The sequence below is a fragment of the Macaca mulatta genome, chromosome 13 (assembly GCF_049350105.2).
Source record: "Macaca mulatta isolate MMU2019108-1 chromosome 13, T2T-MMU8v2.0, whole genome shotgun sequence".
Lineage (NCBI taxonomy): Eukaryota > Metazoa > Chordata > Mammalia > Primates > Cercopithecidae > Macaca > Macaca mulatta.
Genome location: NC_133418.1, coordinates 76347140 through 76370512, shown reverse-complemented (window position 1 = coordinate 76370512; position 23373 = coordinate 76347140). Strand labels below are relative to the sequence as shown.

Sequence of the window (23373 nt, the reverse complement as noted above, 5' to 3'; positions counted from 1 at the left end):
TCTCTATGTTGCTCAGGCTGGTCTAGAACTCCCGACCTCAGGTGATCCACCCACCTCGGCCTCCCAAAGTGCTGGGATTACAGATGTGAGCCACTGTGCCCAGCCCAGCCTTATCTTTTTAATAAAACTTTTTGAAGAACAGATGTTCCAAGACAAGACATTTCTTCCTGAGGGAATTTTGTTTCATCAGCTTGCTGCAACAGTTGTTCTTCTCTCCCTACCCAAGTAATTTAGTAATTTTAAATTTCTTTTTTTTTTTTTTTTTTTTTTGAGACGGAGTCTCGCTCTGTAGCCCAGGCTGGAGTGCAGTGGCCGGATCTCAGCTCACTGCAAGCTCCGCCTCCCGGGTTCACGCCATTCTCCGGCCTCAGCCTCCAGAGTAGCTGGGACTACAGGCGCCCGCCACCTCGCCCGGCTAGTTTTTTGTATTTCTTAGTAGAGACGGGGTTTCACCGTGTTAGCCAGGATGGTCTCGATCTCCTGACCTTGTGATCCACCCGTCTCGGCCTCCGAAAGTGCTGGGATTACAGGCTTGAGCCACCGCGCCCGGCCAAAATTTCTTAACATTTATACTAAATGTCTATTTCATAGTATATGGAACGTATCTCAATTTTTGAAGTAAAACAAGAAATTAAAAAGAAAAAACAATCCCTCCTGGGCTGGGGCTATTTCATACTACAGCCCCAGGCCCCAAAGGAGGCATGTGTACCTTCACTCCCTTTCCTGGTTAGGGGTACTTAAGTGGAAGCTTCAGAAGCACTGGTCTCTTTCTGTTTCACTTTTTCATAATAAAAGTTTTCAAGTGAATGCAAAAGTAAGTACAAAAAGATAATACATTTTTATGTATTTATAACTCAGTTTCAATAATTATTAACATATGGCCAATGTTATCTCAAACAAATCCCCCTCATTCTCCACGCTCTCTCCCACTAGATCATTTTGCAGTGAATTCCAGATGTTATATTCTGTCCATAAATACTTCATTATTTATATCTAGAAGATAAAGACACGGGACCCTAATTGTCCCATGAAAGTCATTTGACAGTTGTTGAGAAGCACTGTTTTCAGGCATTATGCCCTCTTACAATCCGAAAATGCATACATTTATTAGATCCTTTCATGGGAGTAGTTGGCACTCAGTGATGAAAAAGAGATATTGTTCGAAGACTAGTTCAGCTTTGCTTATTTTATTTTTTTCTTTTTCTGGAGCAAGACATCTCCAGAATAGTCTATTCTCCAGACTAGCTGAATGACATTTTAATTTGCTCCATGAGCAGTCTCAGCCTTACAAACAACCAACGAATGACTTAATCATACACAAGGCTTCCTCCACACCTGGACCCTCTGTTGCCGAACAGGGGAGGTTTTAGAGAATCTGTGCGTTCAGGAGCCAAAGGAGAGAGAGTTGTGCAAAGGAAGGCCAGCCAGGGGGATGGACCCTCCAGAGAGGGATGACTACTACCAAGTCAAGGCTTCCTCACTACCTGAACTGCCCAGCTACTGTGCACCAGAAATCAAGTGATTCTACCCAGTGAAATGCAGTCACTGTTTGCTGTGAGCCCCCACGGGACAGACGCTTGTCTTGCTGACCTTTGTATCTCCGGCGCCTAGCTCCAAGTCTAGCAAACTGTGGACTCTTAGGAGACTGAGGCTCCAAGTTCAGACTAGTATCTTCCTGAAACTGGCAGAATCAGGTACACTGGGGGAACTGGGTGCCTTGATGGTGAGGAGGACGTGGTAGCAAGGGTGGGCAATTTGAATTGCGCAGGCCTGGGGAGTACGGCCCAGAGAGGCACCTCACAGCTCCAGCTCTTTGTGGCGAGGCAGTTAGAGGTGAAATATTGATGCAAAGTGAATGGTCAGAGGGATTTGCTGACAATGTTTGCCTGTTTTAAAGATGTGCCCTGATTTGGCTAATTTCCGGACACAGAAATTTTTTCTTTATTCTCTCGCGCCTTATTTCAAATGTATGCTGTATGGTCTTTTGTTGTTAAATAGGCTGTTTAGGGATGGCCCAGGAACTGCCAGAATCAGGGTTGGTGGGCCAAACTGGAGAAGGCAAAAGCTGGGAATCCAGCCTGACATGCCAGATATGCGGGGGGAGTTAGTTGAGAATCCTCTGAATGACAGTTAGAGGCCTTTCTTTCTCATATAGAAATTTAGATGAATGTGCTATACTTCTAAAGTTCATGCCATTAAATAAGGTAATTCTAATACGGGTCCCAGGGCTAAAAAAAAAAAAAAGCAAACAAAAATACCTTGGAGGAATGTAGCCTTTGCATCTTCGGGGATTGGTGCAGGACTTAACACATAGTAGGTGCTCAATAAATATTTGTTGAAGGGACAAAAGGGTAAAATTAAAGAATAGACACAGAAATGCATTTCAGTTCTCAAAGCTTTTGTTACATGGCAGATTTGCCTGTATTTGGCTATATTTGCTGCAGTCACATGAACCAGTGAACAGAAGGTGGTTTGAAGTCTTGTGAGCTCTTTTAAGCAGCCAATAGATATGTAAAATAGCACTCGTCCAAACTAATCCCAGAGAAAGCCTTGCAATGAAAATATCATGGTAGGGTAATACACTGTTTAAGGACACGTTTGGGTGGATTAAGTCTAAAATATTCTTCAGATTTATTTATTTATTTATTGAGATGAAGTCTCACTCTTGTCACCCAGGCTGGAATGCAGTGCTGCGACCTCGGGTCACTGCAACCTCTGCCTCCCAGGTTCAAGTGATTCTCCTGCCTCAGCCTCCCAAGTAGCTGGGATTACAGGCACCTGCCATCACATCCAGCTAATTTTTGTATTTTTAGTAGAGATGGGGTTTCCCCTTGTTGGCCAGGCTAGTCTTGAACTCCTGACCTCAGGTGATTCACTCACCTGGGACTCCCAAACTGCTGGGATTACAGGCGTGAGCCACCATGCCAGGCCTATTCTTCAGTTTTATTAATTTTAGTCTGGTTGACTAAGGTTTCTTAGAAGTGAACCTTATAAGGAAAGTAAAAAAATAAATGCATAAAACAAAAACCTAATGTGCCAAAATGTATGGGATGCAGCTAAAGCAGTGTTTGGGGCGGGAGCAGGGGGAAATGTATAGCTAAAAGCCTATATTAGAAAAGAAGAAAGATCTCAAATCAGTAACCTAATCTTCCATCTTAAAAAACTAGAAAAAGAAGAGCAAACTAAACTCAAAGCAAATAGAAGATGGGTAATCATCATGATAACAAGGGAAACAAATAGAATAGAAAAACAATAGAGAAAAGTAATGAAACCAAAAGTTGGTTATTTAAAAAGATCAAAAAAATGGGTAAACCTTTAGCTCTCGTGATCAATGACTAGAGAGAGAGAGAGAGAGAGAGAAAAGACACAAATTACTGAAATCACGAATGAAAGTGGAGACATCACTCCCAACTTACAGAAATTAAAAGAATTCTAGAGGAATACTGTGAACAACAGTATGCCAATAAACTAGTTAACATCGGGAAACATTCCTAGAAAGATATGAATTACTGCAACTGACTCACGAAGAAATAAAAAATATACGTGGGGACATGAACATTGTTTTCTGGAAGATTATTTGCCCTTTAAGAATTATTTTTCTTCTAACACATGTGCAATGCAGGTAAAGAAATGAAGTACAGATAAACAAAAAAGAGGAAATAACTTCATGACCAAAGGTAAGTACCCTGATAACTTTTTTTTTTTAAGAGGCTGAAGTGCAGTGGCACAATCACAGCTCTCTGAAGCCTTGAACTCCTGGGTTCAAGCAATCCTCCTGCCACAGCCTCCCGAATAGTTGGGACTACAGGTGTGCCCCACTACGCCCAGCTAATTTATTTTTATTTTTTGTACAGATGGAGTCTTACTATGTTGCCTAGACTGGTTTGAAATTTGTGGCCTCAAGTGATCCTCCTGCCTTGGCCTCGCGAAACACTGGGATTACAGGTGCAAGCACCCAGCCTACTGACAACATTTTGAAATGAAACCTGCAAATATGTGAACCTGTAAATGTATATAACAGAGTGCTAAAATTGGACTCTTCTCACTTACTTTTGGTAAAAGCTCTAAAGGCTGATAACAATACAATAGACACCCAAAGATTCCCACATCCTAAATATCCAAATTGGGTGCCTATTCCTCCTATGTAACCTATGTAGAGCGGACTTGAGAGATTATGAAACTGATTCTGCAGGAAATAAGCAGTCAGTGAAAAGTGAGGGCTGAAGCATTAGTGAGTGAGGATTTCATGGACAGCCTGTGAGTGAGCTGGGTCCCATCTTCCTCCCAGGGGAAGAGGAGGGAATGCATGCCCTCATCCCAAGCCAGTGAGAGGGCCTTCCAAAGACCCCCTTAGAGAGCTTCACATGGGCTCCCTGAAGTTTGGGGACTGGTGTCTGCCTTTTGCCAAGAGAAGCTAACAGGTGAGACTGTGGCTGGAACTAAATGGGGGTGGCAACAAAGAGATAGAAGTGGCTGACAAAGATGCATGAGTTTTACTGGGAAGCCAGGCAGACCTGGGGAGGGAGCTGGCCTGGGTTGTTTTAAAGGAGAACCGCACAAGAGGACTCCTGAGGAGAGGGTAAAGGGCCAAAACAAGAGGGTTAATGTAAGGGATGCTGCTGGAAAGCCTGGGCTGAGGGGAGAAGTGGAAGCTTCCAGCTGGAGGAGAGACAGCCTCCTCCATAAAGGATTTTGGGGACAACTTGCAAAACCACCTGCCAGAGAAAGAGCCTGCAAAGGTGCCTCTGTCACACCCTCAGGAACCAATGGTGGCTCAGGACAGTGCCTGCCAGGAAAGATGGCGTCCTTCGCCCCATCCCCATCCTCAGGGACCCACCTTGAGGGGCCAGAGACCGAAGGGAAGAGGACAAGCCGTGAGGGGGAGGATGGCAACCACTAACCCTAACTCCCAACTTCTTCAGCTTGCAAGCTTGAAGTAGGTTGGCCTGGAGGAGGAGAGTCCCTTTCAGTTGCAAGCGGTTCAGATTGGGCTGGACATTTTAATGACTGAAGACAGTCCAGCTGACTGAAAGGGACCAGAAGGCTCTGAGATCTGCCTGAGATTTCATCCAGGGGCAGGAAAAGGGCAAATCCCGAGAGTGAATTTGAAATAAATGTAGGAGAAAGGAAATCGTTGCTTTATTATTGCATTTGTGCTTGTCTTGTTCAACAAAGTAGTAACAAATATTTTTTAAAAGGTGTGTTTGTTTGTTTTTGTTTATTTTGAGACAGGGACATTCTGTCACCCAGGCTGGAGTGTAGTGGTGCAATCTCAGCTCACTGCAGCCTCGGCCTCCCAGGCTCAGGTGATCCTCCCACCTCAGCCTCCTGAGTAGCTGGGACTACAGGCGCCTGCCACCACACCTAGCTAGTTTTTATATTTTTAGTAGAAATGGGTCTCGCTAATGTTGCCCAGGCTGGTCTCAAACTTCTGGGCTGGAAGTGATCTGCCATCTTTGGCCCCTCAAAGTGCTGGGTTTACAGGCATGAGCCACGGTGCCTGGCCTAGAAAATATTTTTAAACAAGTTTCTAATCCTACTGGGTTCTTATGTAAATAAAATGACTTAGCATATGTAGCGCTCCTGGCACGATGTTTGGCACATAATAAATGCTCCATAAGTGTTAGTATTATTATTACTACTACTGTTTTGTAATCTGCCTTTTTTCACTTAATATACCCTCAATATATTTTTATGTCAATAAGTACACTTATAGCAGATAACTAGAACATGAGTTCCACACCATTCCGTTTACTAATATATCCTTCTATTTACAACAGTGCTTGGCACATAGCAGGTAATCAATGAACAGTTGTTAAATGAATCATTTCAAGTGGATGCAATGTGGTGCTGTATGGAATGTACAATATTTATTGATTGATTGGTTATTTTTGGTTAGAATATGTTGGAAACAACCACATCAACGTGGATTCCAATCTTTCATTATTATAAACCAGACTCTCACAAACATCCTTATTTTTGCATCTTTATGTATATGCTTAATTGTTTTCTTGGTATAAATTCTTAGGGGAGGAAGTGCTAGGTCGAAAGGTATGAACATTTTATTCAAACTTGGAAAATTGTCGCCAAATTGTCCTCCAGAGGGATTTTGAGGTTAAGGAAGAAATAGAAATTTATTAAGTATAGAGGTTATTTTTATTATCTTGGCATATCTCTGGATATTTCCCAGTTCCAAGAGTTTGGCATGGCTTTAGCCCAAAAAGGATTTCTGCAAGAAAATCCTTGCAGAAATAAAATAAAAACATATTTCAGTAACTTTTTCTAGGGCATAGTTGATGGGATAAAATGGAAGGGAAAACAGAGCATTCAGCAACAGAAGCAGCTGTGAGTAACTCCTCAGCCTAAGAAACCTTAGCTCTGAAAAGAACAGAGTCCTCTCCTGGCATCACAGAGAAGAATTACAAGTCAAAATACAACTATTTATTGAGCACTTACTAGGTATGGCACTGTGCGGCTGTCATGGACAGACAGTGCTTGCCATATTCCTCCCTCTCCCTCTGCACTGACTTCAGAGTGCACTGGCCTGTGTTCCCACTCTCTCCCCTTGCCCCATGCCTGGACTGTAAGCTCTCCAGAAAAGGGAACTTGTTGGTTTCATCTTGCATCCCTGGCATGCAGCATTATATGTTTGCAAAACTGAACAGAACTACCCTAGGAGAACTCTAAAAGGATTGGTGCAAACTCTGGAAAACACACAAACTTATATGCATATGAATGACGAAAGTAAAAAGTGTGGGAGTCTAAAACACTGCCATCTTGATTTCTCACACAAGAGACTGAAGCAATTTGGGGGATTTTGAGCCCCTTATCCTCAGATGGGCCTGCTGTCCCAAGATTTAGTTTAGTACCAGGATCTAGTCACCATGGATAATGGTGACCAGATCCTTCCCTCTGCTTCCTTGCATAAAACAGCAGCCTAAGATTGAAGCCCACGTGAGCTTGAGCCCATAACTCAAGCAACCCAAAAGACTGCCTACCTCTCTTAGAACCTGTGAGTTGAATCTGTATTTGGGGGCTGCAGGAGGTTCCCCAGACATTGTCAGTGGGTGAAACAATGTGGTAGGGATGGCTAGCTGCCTACCCAAAATCCCTTCACTTTGGCTTTCTCGCTATAGAGACCAATATTATTAGAGACAGCAAAGCGTCTAACTAAAAACTTCTATTTCAAGGCTTGTTTTGAGGACAGGGATGGCCAATGAGATATAAAGAGAGTTGTTGGTGGGGTTTCCAGGGATACTCCTAAAGGAGGTTTATTCATCTACTAGGTGGCTTTGCTCTTCCTGCCTTCCTCCTTTTTTACTTCTTCCTACCTAGATCACAGATGCAATGGTTGGAGCTTTAGCAACCATTCTGTTACCAGGGATTTGAAGATGGAAATCAATGCTAAATAGGGGTGTTAAAGCAGAAAAGATAGGAGGCTTGGAAAAACCAAGCTAAGACTGCTAACTGCCAAGTTTATCTTATTTGAGAGAGAAACAAACTCCTGTCTTGTTTAAGCTATTGTCAGTTGAGGACTCTGTAGTAATGACCCAAGGTAATTGCTAATGAATGGCTTTCTATGGGTTGAAGGACACTGTACTAAGGGCACTTTGGAATCTTTTTTAGAGAGATTGCATTTTTGGTTGTCACAATGAATGGGAAAACTACTTGGATTTAACAGATGAGAGCCTAGGAGGTTCCGTCCCAGATGTTCATGTGGATTCAAAGCAACAACAAAATGTTTATAATCAATTACCTGTGCCTTGAACCTAACTATATTTTCCATGTAAAAACAACATATTTTTTTGCAAGGATTCAGACGTACCTAATTTTCCATGAATTTAACTGTCACGTAAAACAAATAAATCTTGAACTTTGCTTTTTGGACCTTTACTAGGATTTGTTCACTATTTACAGAGTTATATCACCACTGGCAACACTAGCTGTATTCAGTATAACACACCTGTATTAATCTGTGTTTATAGTTGTCCTGTTTATGGTGGATGTATGAATAAGTATCTTCTGCGGTAGCTGGTTCTAAGCATTTCTGTATTGAAATACATATTACTTGATTTTAAATTACCTCCCTTTTATTTCTCCTTTGCATCTTTCCAGGGAAAGCCTTATGCTGATTTTCTTTTTGAGAAGGTATGTGTAGGTAGATTATATTATCTATAAATTTAATTTCAGGATCGTAATAGTTGCCCTACAAATTTAGCAGGGAGAGCGCTTTGCTCTTGACCATGCCTGTTGTCCTAACTGATACCGATGAATAAACACTCAGCCCTTTGTCTGCCTTCTTTGCTTTAGTGCTAAGAGGCAGAAAGGACTGACAATAGCGAGCTAAGCATTTGGGGTCTGTATTTCAAACAAAACAGGAGTGATTTTAAATTCATCTGTGGCAAGCCTGGGTTTGGACACAAATGCAAAAGATGCCTCCTATGCAATGTCATTGGAGAGCTAATTCTCTCTGAGGGTTAAGTATTAATCCAAGATCTTCCATGAACTATTCTGTACACATTAGTTTATTAGAGGACACAGATTGGGATAGGACTCTCTGTTGATATGGGGGAGGCAGGGCCGACACAGCTCTGGAACTCCAGGGGCTCAGAAAGGGAAAGAGGGGGAGGTGAAGAAACCACACTGGCCATCTGGGGGTAGGAAGGAGTGCCAGGGGAAGCAGCATGCACAGGGCCACTGAGAGGACCTGAGGCCAGTGATGCCAACCTCACCGTTTGCCTTGGTCAGCTCGCTGGGGTGACTGAATTAACCACATCTCTCTCTCCTTAATTGGAGCAGATAATTGGCAAGCTGGCTTTGTGCACAGGAAGTGTGTTCAGATAGATTTGGCGGAGTGTGACAGGAAGAATGGGGACCACCTGATTTCATCTTGTGCCAAGGAGGGCGACACAAAGCGGCAGTGTCTCCTATGGAGCCTGGCCCAGGCAGAGCAATGGGGGCAGAGAGCCCTGTGCAAACCCATAGGCCGGTGCTCCCTTCAGGAACCTCAGCTGGCTGGGCTGAACGGGGAGGATGCTGGAGCAGCTGACGCCCAGGAGCCCTGGGGCGGGCTCTGTGATTCAGCTGCTTTGTGACTTTGGCCATGTAATTTAACCTCTCTGTCGGTTTCCTCATCTGCAGAACAATTGAAAAAGAAATGTTATAACGCCTTTAAGATTATGTCACTCCACGCCATGCAACCTACAGATGCTGCCTGAACGCCTCCTCTGTGGGTAGAGCTGCTCTGGGAGCTCTGCCGACTTCCTGGTGATCCCTTGTAGGAGTGAGAGGAGTGTAAAACACAAATATAAACAATAAACAAATCACTGCAGGACCATTTAAATCTTCACCTTCTCCCCAGATAAGTCTTCAGCACTTTCACGTCAGGTTGGAATATATGGCCAAACCTCCTCCCCCAGCCCTTTGCCCAACTCTTTTTCAGAGATACCCTCAGGAGAGGGACTGTTTAGAGATAGTTGTTGCCAGGGTGACAGAAACCAAACACTGACAGAAGTGTCACTATTTCTAAGGATATGTTGAATGAAGTGCTCGCCTGATGACCCACCCCATGACTGCCAGAGGCTCTTTTCCAACCACTTTTTGGAATCTTTATCTTAGGAAACCCTTTGTTGTTGTGAAATGATCTCAGGTCCAGAAAGGAAGTGAGGGTCAGTCAGCAACGCAATCGCAACCCCCCAGCGTACACATGCCCGTACTTGCACACAAACAGCAGTGTGGAATAGCAACTGTTTTTGAAGGACTCATCTTCATTTGCCCCTGGCTTAGAGTCGGTCTGTGAGGGCTGTTTCCTGGGGATTTCCACCTGAACTGCAAAGAGCCCTGGCCCCCGCTCATGCCATGTGAGGGACAGAGACAGCTGTATTTCTTGTGTGACTTTCTCTGTGTGACAAGAGGTAGATGAAGGGAGTCAAGGACAGAGCAAGTCTCTCTACAATCCTGAGCATCAACATAGCAACGGAAGCATTTTGTAACTTGTGTTCCTAAGGGTAAGTTTAGGACAAATTACCAAAGCGCATAGAATACACATTTGTAACTGACATTATTATTATTTTGCTTTTAGCTCAAGATTTATTCTTCATGATCTAGCAGTTATTCAAATGAGGATTTTCTTTTAGTAAAATCATTTGGCTTAGAGCTATCCATCTATTAATATTACCATTTATTACAAACGTTTGAATGCAGACATGCATTTGTATTTTTTTAAATTAATCTTAGTTATCATGGATAGTTGGGTTTGAATTACAGACATTTGCAAGCTCATAAAAACTGTAAGGGGGATAAGTTCATAAAATTTATTTTGCAGATAAATAAACTGTAAGAATCATCAAATATCTCCAAAGGTAAAATGAATCAGGGTGTCACATGTCATTCTCATGACCAGCTTGTTAATCGGAGATTCCATAATTACATTCTCACTGAGCTGTTGTTGTTGTGAGGCTTCAATAAGAATAGCAAGTTCTTGGTGCCCAGTATGCATCTAATAAATGAGAGTTGTTATTAATATGTTTAATCCTCAAAAACAGACATACCTACAAAGACATGCACACACACACACACTTCTGGTCCTTTTACAGGAATTCCGTCTTTGGTGGAGACAGATGGATATCCCCTTCAGACTCTGAGCATGAGCACTGAGTATCTATTCTTTGCTTTTTTGGAGCCTGGGTCACCTGAATACAATAAATGTCCCTGAGATCCTCTGTGAGTTCAGCCCTGGCTAGGTCAGCCCTGAACACACGCTACCAGGCTAACTGGGAAAACAAAACATCTAAGTATGAAAAACATCCGAAGACTGCATCTCAGTAAGTAATAACTATTCTGTGGCATAGGTGGGGTTTGAACTTCAAGATCCACCTGGAATACAATTGCAAGTGCTGTGCAGAAAGACTCTGTGGAGCCAGGCGCGGTGGCTCATGCCTATAATCCCAGAACTTCGGGAGGCCGAGGCAGGCAGATCACTTGAGCTCAGGAGTTCAAGACCAGCCTGTGAAATATGGCGAAACCCCATCTCCACAAAAAAAATTAAACAGTAGCCAGACATGGTGGTGCACGCCTGTCATCCCACCTGCTTAGAAGGCTGAGGTAAGAGGATCACCTGAGCCCAGGATGTGGAGGCTGCAGTGAGCCATGATTGTGCCACTGCATTCCAGTCTGAGCAGCAGAGTGAGACCCTATCTCAAAAAATAAAAATAAAATAAAATAAAAAATTCTTCCTCCTGGCCCTGGAGGAGGAATATCTTCAAAACTGCCTGGAAGTTCGGGCTCCTGTCTGGGGTACACCTGAACAGGACCCTCTTTTCCAACCCTGTCTGCTGCCTCTGCCCACCTAACTGGTTCAACAGCCACACTCCTCATTTCTGTCCCCAAATAGAATGTGTGCTTACGGGTGTGGCTTTTCACATGCTGTACCCTGTGCCTAGAATGCCTTTCCTCCCATTTCTCCTAAAACTGCTATCAAAGCTTGGAGCCACCCTGAATTGCTCTCCTCTCATACCCCACATCCTGTGTGCCAAGACATCCAGGTGGGTTTCTATATGCTGCCTTCAGAAAACACCTAGAATCTGCCTTTGAGTCACCATATTAGTAGTGAATACCTAATCTCTGAACGTGTCCTCTCTTACCTGAAACACTGCAAGAACGTCCTAAATGTTCCCTGCCTCTGCCCTTGCTTCCCTGGCCCGGTCTACTCTCAACACAGCAACCAGAGTGATCTCTTTGCAACACAGTCAGATCATGTCATATCTCTGCTCAGAACTCTCTAAAGCAGAGGTGGGCTGGAATGGCAAGCACTGGTTAGTGAGGGCCAATCCTGCACATCGCTTCCCTACTCTGTGGTCAGGAATGCCACACTCATGGCTTGAAATAGGCCAAGGTGGGATATTTACACCACAGAAATTGGCAAATGCTACAAAGCAGGGTTTTTTTTTTTTTTAATACTTTAAGTTCTAGGGTACATGTGCATAACGTGCAGGTTTGTTACATATGTATACTTGTGCCACGTTGGTGTCCTGTACCCATCAACTCATCAGCACCCATCAACTTGTCATTTACATTAGGTATAACTCCCAATGCAATCCCTCCCCCCTCCCCCCTGTTTTTTTTTTTTAGACCTAGTTTGCCAGCATATCGCTGCTCCTATGATGGGGCATTTCTCTCAGAACCAAAGTCCAAGTCTTTAAAACTCCCCACAAGGCCCTCTGCAATCTGACCTTATCTCCTCCTTCCCTGCCCTCTGCTCCAGTCACACTGACCTTGCTGTTCTTCAAACATGCCAGCACATTGTGGCGATGGGGATTTTTGCCCTGGCTGCTCCCCATGTCTGGATCACTGTCCCTAGATAACCATACCTGGGCTCTGCTTATTTCTTCTCTTACGGTAAGTTCTTGCTCAAACGTCACCTTCTCCATGAGGCTTACCTGACCACCTCCCCAAAAATACTAACCCCTCTCCAACTCTCCTGTCCTCCTTACGCCGTTCTGTTTTCCCCTACGGCATTCTAACCTGCTATCGAATGCGCTTACTTACTTATTCTGTTTTTTATTAATATTTATGCTCGGCACCCCCACCGCCACCCCACTAGAATGCCACCTCCATGTTTTCTTTCCCTGATGCATTCCAGCACCTATAACTGCCTGGCACCCAGAAGGCATTCAGTAAGCATTTATTAGCTGACCAGCTAACCTGATCTTCAAATGCCCACCTGCTCTGTAAATCTTCCCTAGACTTAGCACCTTCCTATCTTCCTCCTCTCCATCCCCAGAAGGTCCAGGCTCTTGTCCCCCTGTGTTAGTGGAGCCCTCTTTGTACGTGAAGCTGCTAAATTGCTTCTGTTGCGCCATAAAGTTTTTCTTACTAACTGCCTCCCCCATCAGCTGGCTGTGTCTGAGCTCTTAAAAGGCATCTCCAGCACCTATCCCAGTGCCTGGCACATGCACCGCCCCATCGGTCTGTTAAATGAACACATAAATGTATAGATGAACAGTAGCCAGAATTTAATTTTTCACATTGATTCCTTTTCTCCTCCAGAGGCCCCCTCTGGTGACAGCTCTGCTAGGAAGGCCTACAGCAGGGAGGGACTGGGAGATATCATAGAGGGAGGCAAAAGGGGTGCTTCTGGACTCCATGCTCTGAGCAGTCTGGTTGTGACTATCATGCTTCTGACACTTCTCTGCTCAGCCCTTACTCCTGCCTTTCATAAGCTCTGATCTCCCTTGATCCCAGGCTAGGGTCAGCTTTATGCACAGGGAAAGGAGACTGCTGATGGTGGTGTGATGCCAAGGGCTTCAGGAAGGTTCCTCATTCTCAAATACTTTATTTTCCCTTGTGCCACTTTCCTTGGTGTCTTCTTGGAAAGCAAAGTCTCAGCTACCTGGTTCACTGCTTGAGGTCGTGATAGATGTGTGGAGTATTTTCAGTTTTTCAAAAGGTTTTATGGAAATGCTGTCATTTCTGTGTTGCTCAGAGTCTAGTGGAGGAGTCAGAAGCATGGGGTTATGGTTGTGGCAGAAGCCTCCAAGGAAAAACTCAGGATGCAGGAAGAATGCCTGAGGGGAGGCCTTTGGCTGGGAGCATGGAGGGGTCCAGGAGATGAACTCTTCAGGCAGAGCCAACAGCACCTCGGTGAGCACAGGGCAGTCGGGACCCAGAGGGCTGGAGGGCAGTGAACGCGGACAGCACAGAGTGGCACTGAGGAGGGAGGGCCTGATTGTGTAGGCCCCCTAGGCCATGACAGGGCATCTGCTTTTTACTGGAGGCCACAGGGAGCCATCCGAAGCTGCCTCCTCTAAAGGATTTTCTCGAGCGGGAAGCAGCAGGATCAGATCTGCAATTGAGAGAAACCCTCCCTCTCTCATCCTCCCCCTTAAGCCCTGTGTCCTCTGAAGGCCTGGCTCATGGAGCAGGAAGGTGGCCTGGAGCCCAGCATACACTCAGTGCATGGCCGGAGGGAATGGGAGGCCCAGGGGTGTGCAGGAGAATGGGCGCCGGAGCCTGCAGAGCGCCTGGCAGTTTAGAGCGGTCCTGCCATCTTCGGGGTCCTCCCTGCCACAGAGGCTTCTGAAGGTCGAGGCCCCTCGTCTGTCCCCAGTGACACCCCTGTCCACACGGGCCAGCTCACTCCTGCTCTGCCAGCCAGGCCTACTCAGGACAAAGAAGGGGCCGTGCCCCTGCAGAGAGGGGTGACTCGACTCCCTTCCCAGCCATCAAGTGAGGAGGAAGGGTCCACACCCAGAGCTAAACCCCAGGGGAAGACAGGATGTCCCAACACATCCTGTAGAAGCACCTAGTCATCTTCCAGTTACTAATTTGCCTTACTTGTTCTGTTCAAACAGGGTAATTGTTTCCCCAAAAAGACTCGGGTATAGTGGAATGAGGTCACCAGAGACCTGCCTAAACAATGACAAACACGGGTCCTGGGCGCGCCGAAACCCTAGTAACCAGTTACTCAGACTGCGGGGCTGATTTTATCTTTCCTGAAGCAGCCGCAGAGCAAATTCAGTGAGGGCGCGCCCCCTGGTGGTGATATGAGGTTCTACCAGGCAGAAAGGACCGTTCTGGGGAGCGATTCCTCTGGGTAGAACGGAGAACGGGAGGAGGAGGAGGTTTCCGGACGTTCTCAGCGGCACATATTCATAGTTAATACTCAATAAATACTGATTTGTTGATTGAAATATGAAATAAAAGTGATTAATATAACCATTAGTAATCAAGGTCTTGGAATGTGAGAATTTTAATAAAAGGTAAATCATCAGCCAAGGCAGGAAGAAAGCAGGGAGAGTTGGTCTGATAAGAGAAACAACTTTGAGAGCGTCCATATACTTTCTGCTTTGACACTGTGGGTATTATATACTCTCTTTGTTTACCTAAGGCAGCCTATCTTTTTATTTTGAAAATTTTCAAATATATACAAAACAGTGAAAATAACTATAAATCCCCGTATACCTACCACCCAAGTTCTGGAATATCAAGTTTTTGTCACTCTTGCTTTATGTATCCGATTTTATTTTATTTTGAGACAGAGTTTTGCTCTTGTCCCCCAGGCTGGAGTGCAATGGCGTGATCTCGACTCACTGTAACCTCCGCCTCCCAGGTTCAAGAGATTCTCCCTCTTCAGTCTCCTAAGTAGCTGGGACTACAGGTGCATGCCAGTCTTGTATTTTTAGTAGAGACAGAGTTTCTCCATGTTGGCCAGGCTGGTCTTGAACTCCTGACCTCAAGTGATCTGCTCACCTCGGCCTCCCAAAGCGCTGGGATTACAGGCGTGAACCACCATGCCAGGCCGGCATTTTCTTACACAGCCACATGCCATTATTTCATCAAAAACATTTTATAATTCCTTGGAGTCATCTAGATCAAGCTTGTCCAACTCGTGGCCTGCCAGCCACATGCAGCCCAGGACGGCTTTGAATGCAGCTTGATGGAAATTTGTAAACTTTCTTAAGACATCATGAGATTTTTTGGTGTGATTTTTCTTTTATCAGCTCATCAGCTATCATATTAGTGTATTTTATGTGTGGTAAAAGAATTCTTCTTCCAATGTGGCCCAGGGAAGCCAAAAGATTGGACACCCCTGATCTAAATGACCATATAAAGAGTCTACATTTAGGCTTTCTTGAAAACTTATTGCAGTTATCTGGTTGTTAGGTCTCTCTCTTTTTCTCTCCCTCTCTCTCTCTCTCTCTCTCTCTCTCTCTCTCTCTCTCTCTCTCCCCACCTCCCATTCCTTGTCCTTCCCCTTCCTCCCACACTGACTTATCCTTACATATAGTGAAATGCACAGGTACTAAGCACACAATTCAATGAGTGTTGACAAACGCACACACCTGGTAACCCACACCCTCATCAAGATAGCCAACATTCCCACCACCTCAGAAAGTTACCACCTGCACATTGGCAGCAACCTGTGTCCTCACCCCCCAACCACTTCTCTGATTTCTTTCACCATGGATAAGTTTTGCCTGTTCTAAAATTTTACATTAAATGCACACTTGCAGTATGTAGTCTTTTTGAGTATGGCTCTTGTGCTCAGCATGATATTCTTGAGGTTCATCTGTGTCGTTACTGAGGTGCATTCCATTGCTTGCATTTACTACAATTTGTTTATGCATTCTCCTCTTACTGAGCATCTAGATTGTTTCCAATTTGGGCTATTATGAATAAAGCTGCCATAAATATTTTTGCATAAATCTTTTTATGGACATATGTTTTCAGAGTGTATACTTATGTTCAACTTTATGAGAAAACCTTGTCTCATCCAAAGCGCTTCTTGGTCTCCCTTTTTGTTCAGTTGTCCAACAGTTCAATATTCTGCACATGCCCATCAGCTTCCTTGTGGTATCACTTACCTGGTCCCTCCTCTGATTTCTAGATTTTGTTTGTTTGTTTTTTTGTTTTTTAGAGACATGATCTCACTCAGTCACCCAGGCTGGAATGCAGTGGTACAATCATAGCTTACTGCAGGTTTAGACTCTCCTGAGCTCAAGTCATCCTCCTACCTTAGCCTCCCAAGTAGGTAAAACTACAGGTGTATGCCGCCATGCCCAGCTAAGTTACAGAAAAAGGTTCTTTTTTGTAGAGATGGGGTCTCGCTATGTTGTCCAGACTGGTCTTGAACTCCTGGCCTCAAGCAATCCTCCTGCCTCAGCCTCCCAAAGTGCTGGATTACAGGCATGAGCCACTGAGCCTAGTCAAAATTCTGAAGGAAAATGCTGGAGTTTTTATAAACTGGAAAGTTGGATCTAAAACCTGGAAGAGGGAGGCAGAGGTTGCAGCCAGCTGAGATCGCATCACTGCACTCTAGCCTGGGTGATGGAGTGAGACTCTGTCTCAAAAAATAAAATAAAATAAAATAAAACCTGGAGAAGATTCATGTTAGTCACTCTGGCAAGAATGACTCAGAAGTGATGCTATGTAGTTTATTCTGCATCTCATCAGAAAGCACGTAAGTGGCACGCTTGCCCCAGTTGCAGTTAAGACAATAAGACTGATCAGTAGATCTAAGGAGTGGAGGCCTGATTCCTCTGTACCCTGCATTGACCTCTCATCTTTTGGCTTCAGATGATCTTTGCTTTGAATCAATTCCTTTGTTAAGAATTACAAAATGGTGGTTTTTAAAATTCTGTCATCCCTCCACTTTTTTTTTTTGGAATTTTTCCGTGAAGAAGCTTCCTTTATCAACTTTCCCTCGTTGTCATTTGGCAAAGGCAGGAAAATGTGTAACTATTTGTCTTCAATTGCATGTGCCACTAGCAGTTTTAATTCACTAGCAATTTTAATTGCTAGTGAAAATTTTTAATCTGGATTATTGATTGTTAGAAACTTTCTAAAAGCTAAGACAAGAAAAGCTCTCATAATGAAGCATTATTCAAAATGTAAATATGAGAGCTCCCTCATCTTGCTTTAAGAAAAAGATACATAATACAGAAAAACACTGATGTATCAATGGACTTGGATCCACTCTGGGCTAAGCAGTTGTAACTGTAATGATAATAACGACTAACATTTAGGGAACATTTCTTATTGATTTAAATTAATTAATAATTAAATTGAATGAATGTTTATGATAACAGTTATTGAGAAGATAAAAGTGCTAGTCTAGAGGGTTTTAATCAAGTTAGATTTAACTTTTCCCCTTGAGGAAATCATGGATTCGTTTCATTTAGTTGACATTTATTGAGCGTTCACTTCGTTGGTAAAACAAAGATGAATTAGACTTAGACACTATGAGGCCTCGAGGGACCTAGTAGATGAATTTTGTCTCAGTGGTTCCTGGGACTTGCTTTGGCCAGATATTTATGGTCTTTGTTGTGATATGTACAAAGAACACCCTGAAGCTCTTGGCAACACCCCAAGGTCAGATATCACCTGCCCTATATGCGGGTGACAAATAACCGGCTCTGGGATGGGGGAAGGGAGAAGGTTTGATTGGTATCATTTGCCTATTTCCATGGTGCAAATACTCCCACCATGGCCTGTTTCAAGCTGCCAAAATGATGTCACTGAATGCAGAGTTGCAAAGATATGCATAGCACACCATTATATAGTATTTCCACTACACAGATGCAATAGAGGTAAATGACTTCACAAGCACAGATAATGATTAAATAGAGTAAAATAAGGAACAGATGAGCTTTGAGTATTTATTATCTTTGTAATACAACTTAATTGTAAGTTTATATAATTTAAGTTTTAATGATGACTATGTTTAACAAGTGGTTTGCACGATCTCGGAAAATTTAACGATTAGCTCTAGAGAGCCAGTATGTATGAGCCTGCTCCAGCACACCACTGCTTACACTCATGCAGTAGTACAAGAGAGACACTGTAATATACTCAAGGAGCTGGGGACTTGGAACAATGTGGCTGGGATGACACTCTGAGTGGGGATGGTCAGTGGCCTTAGGGCATGGTAGAAGAGAGGAGCTGGGTACAGTAATATGGGTTATTTCCTTGTCTCTTCTGTGGGGGTTATTTAGTTTCCATCTACTGGTGTAACAAATTATTCCAAACTTAGTGCTTTAAAACAATGCAAGTTTATTATCTCACAGTACTGGAGGTCAGAAGTCAGACAGGGTTCTCAATGGGCTAGCATTAATGTGTTTGCAGGGCTATGTTGAAGGCTCTGAGGGAGAATCCTCCTTTTCCTTACTTTTATCAGCTTCTAGAAGCCACCCACATTCCTTGGCTTGTGCTCTCTTTACTCCATCTTCAATGTTGGTAAAAAATTAGCAACATTGGTCAAGTCCTTTCCCATTGCCATCTCTTTGATTTTCAATTTGGAGAGCTGATTAGCAACCTTAACTCCATGTGCAAACTTAACTCCCCTTTGCCATGTAACCTGACACATTTTTAGGTTCCAGAGACTAGAATGTGGCTATCTTTGAGAAGCCATTATTCTTCCTAACACAGGGGTGCTGACAGATATCTCCAGCTGGCTCTGCACACACTGTACTCTGGGAGAACCTTCTGGAGAAGGTGCTTGGAGCCCTAGAAGGTAAGATACAATGAGAATCCCATGGAAGCTGTTGATTTGCCTTGGGTAATCAGCAGGTATAAAAAAGTGTTAGGAAGAAAATAAATAGCAGGCAGAGAGAGAGAGAGAGAGAGAGAGATGGAGAAGTATTTTAGTAGATGGTAAGGGAAGGTCTCTCTGAAGTGTTGATATGTGAGCTAAGACCTGCCATGCCAAGATCTGGGAAAGGCCCGGCGAAGTATAGTGGCACCAAGGAAGTGCTGGTTGGGGCTGGAGTTTAACTGCCTTAATCATCCTGAATAAGTAAAGCAATGTGTTTACTATGCACTCAACTTTTAAGCTATGTCTGCCACCTCATTTCCTCTTCCAACCAGGTCTATCCTGTTAAATCTCTCCTAATAGAAATTGTGGCATGCCACTGGAGAAAAATGAGTACAAAGTTTCTGAAGATTGGCATGTTTGAAGAACAGAAAAAAAGAGCAGTGGAGATGAAGGCTAATAGCTTGTTATAATAATGGCACACAGAGAATCATGCTTCCCTATGTCCATGCCCCTGTACAATTGATGTTCTGCTCTTTCTGTCAAGAGGTATTATCTGTTTTTCCACCCCCTTAAATCTGGGTTGGCCTTGTGACTTGCTGGTTCAGTAGAAAATAGCAACAGTGGTAGTGTACAATTCCAGAGCCTAGACCTTAAGAGGCCTCGGGGCTTTGCTATCATCACCCTCTTTGAACCCTACCATGCCACGAAGAAGCTCTGTCTAGCCCACTGGAGAATAGGCAGACACAAGGAGAATAACTGAGGAACCCAGCCAATAGCGAACACCAACTGCTTCACATACGCATGAGGCTGTTTAGGCCTTCCAGCCATAGGTGCACCATCAAGATGGCTGTAGCTGTGTGAGTGCTTTTAGGTGAGGCCAGCAGAAAAACCTACAGAATCACAGGAAATAATAAAGCATTGCTGTTTTAAATCACTATGTTTTTTTGGTGGGGGGGTTGTTATGCAGCAATAGATAACTGTTACATGAAATGGGGAGGTCTGAGGGACCAGATCACATAAAGGTTTATTAGCCATGGTAGGGAACTTGAATTTTATTCTAAGTACTCTGAGGAATCATGGGGTTTTAAGAAGGAGAGTAACATCCTTTAAAAGATCATCCTGGGCTGGGCACGGTGGCTCACGCCTGTAATCCCAGCACTTTGGGAGGCTGGGGTGGGCTGATCACTTGAGGTCAGAAGTTCGAGACCAACCTGGCTAACATGGCAAAACTCTGTCTCTACTAAAAATACAAAAAATTAGCCTGGCATGGTCGCAGGTGCCTGTAATCCCAGCTGCTTTGGATGCTGACGCAGGAGAATCACTTGAACCCAGGAGGTGGAGGTTGCAGTGAGCTGAGATTGTGCCACTGCACTCCAGCCTGGGTGACAGCAAGACTCTCAAAAAAAATAAAAAATAAAAGCTGGGTGTGGTGGCTCACACCCGTAGTCCCAGCACTTTGGGAGACTGAGGCAGATGGATCACCTGAGGTCAGGAGTTCGAGATCAGCCTGGCTAACGTGGTAAAACTCTGTCTCTACTAAAAATACAAAAACTAGTCAGGTGTGGTGGCACGTGCCTGTAGTCCCAGCTACTCGGGAGCCTGAGGAAGGAGAATTGCTTGAACCCAGGAGGTGGAGCCTGCAGTGAGCCGAGATCGCGCCACTGCACTCTAGCCTGGGTGACAAAGTGAGACTTTGTCTCAAACAAACAAACAAACAAAAGATAATTCTTGGGTCTATGTGGAGAAAGGATTGTAGTTGAGCAAGAATAGAAGCAGGGAGACGAGTCAGAAGGCTTTTTCAGGCACGCAGACAAGAGATGATAGCATTGGAGGTAGAGAACAGTGGACAGATTTGGGTCCTGCTAATGGACTGGCTTAGGAAAGAAATAGTGACTAACAATCTTCTTCTTTGAAATTCAGAGCTATATAAATAAATGTGCTTTGGACTGGGCGTGGTGGCTCATGCCTGTAATCCCAACACTTTGGGAGGCTGAGGTGAGAGGATCACTTGAGCCCAGGAGTTTGAGACCAGCCTGGCCAACATAGTGAGACCCTGTCTCCACAAAAAGTAAAAAGAAAAAAATTGTCAGATGTGGTGATGTGTGCCTGTAGTCTCAGCTACTCCTCAAGAGGCTGAGGCAAGAGGATCACTTCAGCATGGGAGGTCGAGGCTGCAGTGCGCTGTGATCGTACTACTGCACTCCAACCTGGGTGACAGAACAAGACCCTGCCCCAAATAAATAAAGAAATACATGTACTTTGCATTGTCTTTTCTTCCTTTGGTGGACAGGGCAGTGCTTGACAAGTGACAGTAAAGAGACAGAAGCTTGGAAGCCCGATGAGCACTGAAGTTATGTTTTGAGATGCGGTCAACATTAACAAAAACTTTTTTTTTTGAGAGAGAGAGAGAGAGAGAGATTCATTCTGTCACCCAGGCTGGATAGAATGCAGTAGTGTGATCTCGGCTCACTGCAACCTCCACCTCCTGGGTTCAAGCAATTCCCCTGCCTCAGCCTCCCGAGTAGCTGGGATTACAGGTATGTGCCACACTCCTGGCTAATTTTTGTATTGTTAATAGAGATGAGGTTTCACCACGTTGGCCAGGCTGGTCTCAAACTCCTGACCTCAAGTGATCCACTTGCTTCGGCCTAACAAAGTGCTGGGATAACAGGTGTGAGTCACTGCGCCCCTCCAACAAAAAGTTCAAAATAAATTAAGTTAAAAAGCAATTGTCTTGTAAATGCTTTGCTCTGAAGGATCTGATAGGCAAAAGACACCGATGGGCTCATGGACAGTACCACTGCCCCAGTAGATTGGGAAACCAGAGCCTTGGGAAGTGAAAGCCATGAAAGTATGGGGGGGGGGGGGAACACAGAGGAAGAAGATGAAGGGGAGAGAGATCAGAAGGAGAAGGTGAAACTGGAAACCCATTCAGAAGTGGGTAGAAACACAATGGGAAAAGTAAGACCACCACCCTGGGTTTGTGGGAGTGTCATGTGGCTGCTTTCTTTCTGATGATGGACCGCCCTGTACCCTTCCAGATGCTGCAGGCACATTTGGGGGCTTGCTCAGGCATCCCTGAGTGTAGAGGGCTAAATAAGATGCAGTCCTAGATGAGCATGGTGGCTCATGCCTGTAATCCCCCCAGGGAGGCCAAGGTGGGAGGATCACTTGAACCCAGGAGTTTGAGACCAGCGAGGGGCAACATAGTGAGATCTCGTCTCTACCAAAACAAAAGACAAAAATAAATAGCCAGGCATGATGACACATGCCTGTAGTCCTAGCTACACAGGAGGCGGAGGTGGGAGGATCGCTTGAGCCTGGGCAGTCAAGGCTGCAGTGAGCTGAGATCACACTACTGCACTCCAGCCTGGGCAACACAGCAAAACTGTCTCCAAAAAAAAGATACTTCTCATTACTTCTCATGCTAAGATTCTTGAAGTTTAGGCGAGGGCACATGACTAAACATGGTATAATAGGCATTTAAATGTAAATAATGGTCCACATTTTTAAAGTGCTAAAGTGCCAAATGATCTCCAAAAACGGGGAGGAGATAATGTTTGAGAAGGAGTTGTGGAGGTGACAGGGAACAGGGAAGAGGGTGTGTGCAAAGACACAGGGGGTGCTGGAGAAGCTGGTTGAAAATCAGAACTATTGAAGCTGAGTGCAGGAAGCAGGGTGGGGTCCAAGAATTCGGGTCTTTTCCCCTGGGAATAGAAACTTGTTTTTAATCTATGAAGCTAGTAACCTGTGGCAAGAAAGGGGATGGACTGGAATCAGGGAGCATGGTTGGAAGGCCGTTTCTAAGTAGACCAGCAGCCTCAGATGAGGCTCATCATTGCTACTATTTGCAGAGCTGTGGAGTAAGGCAGTACCACCCTGCACCTAAAGGGCTACTTACAGAGTCCAAAAGACCTGTGCCCTCACTCTGCCTCTTTATGTGATACTGGCAAGGAAGAAAATAGTGACATTTGTAGTAGAATAAGAAGATACACCGTAGACAATGGTAAAGCATCTTTAAAGACTGAAGACACAAGTGGGTGGGTGATGAGAAATTGCTGAGTGGGTACAATGTATGTCATTCGGGTGACGGATACACTGAAAGCTCAGACTTCGCCACTACACAATATATCCATCTAACAAAATTTCACTTGTACCCCTTATATTTATACAAATTTTTAAAAATCAGAAAACAACCCTGAGGACATAAACACGCACATGAAAGTATATTCAATGTATGCACTAGCATGTTCATCGCAGCATCATTCACAGTGGCAACGAAATGGAATCAACCCAGGTGCCCATCAGTAGTGGGCTGGATAAAGACAGTATGGTACATA

The 23373-nt window shown here is 44.4% G+C and overlaps 1 long non-coding RNA gene across 3 annotated transcripts; it reads left to right on the top strand.

The window, feature by feature from the left end:
- Positions 1-12140: 12140 nt before the first annotated feature.
- Positions 12141-22437, top strand: LOC144333774 (uncharacterized). Of its 3 annotated transcripts, none has more exons than XR_013402780.1 (4): positions 12141-12396; positions 13484-13641; positions 15060-19012; positions 19394-22437. It is a non-coding gene; the product is annotated as an uncharacterized LOC144333774 (long non-coding RNA). The 3 variants fall into 3 exon arrangements; XR_013402779.1 differs by having other exon boundaries at positions 19366-22437; XR_013402781.1 differs by having other exon boundaries at positions 12142-12396; positions 18928-22437.
- Positions 22438-23373: the final 936 nt, after the last annotated feature.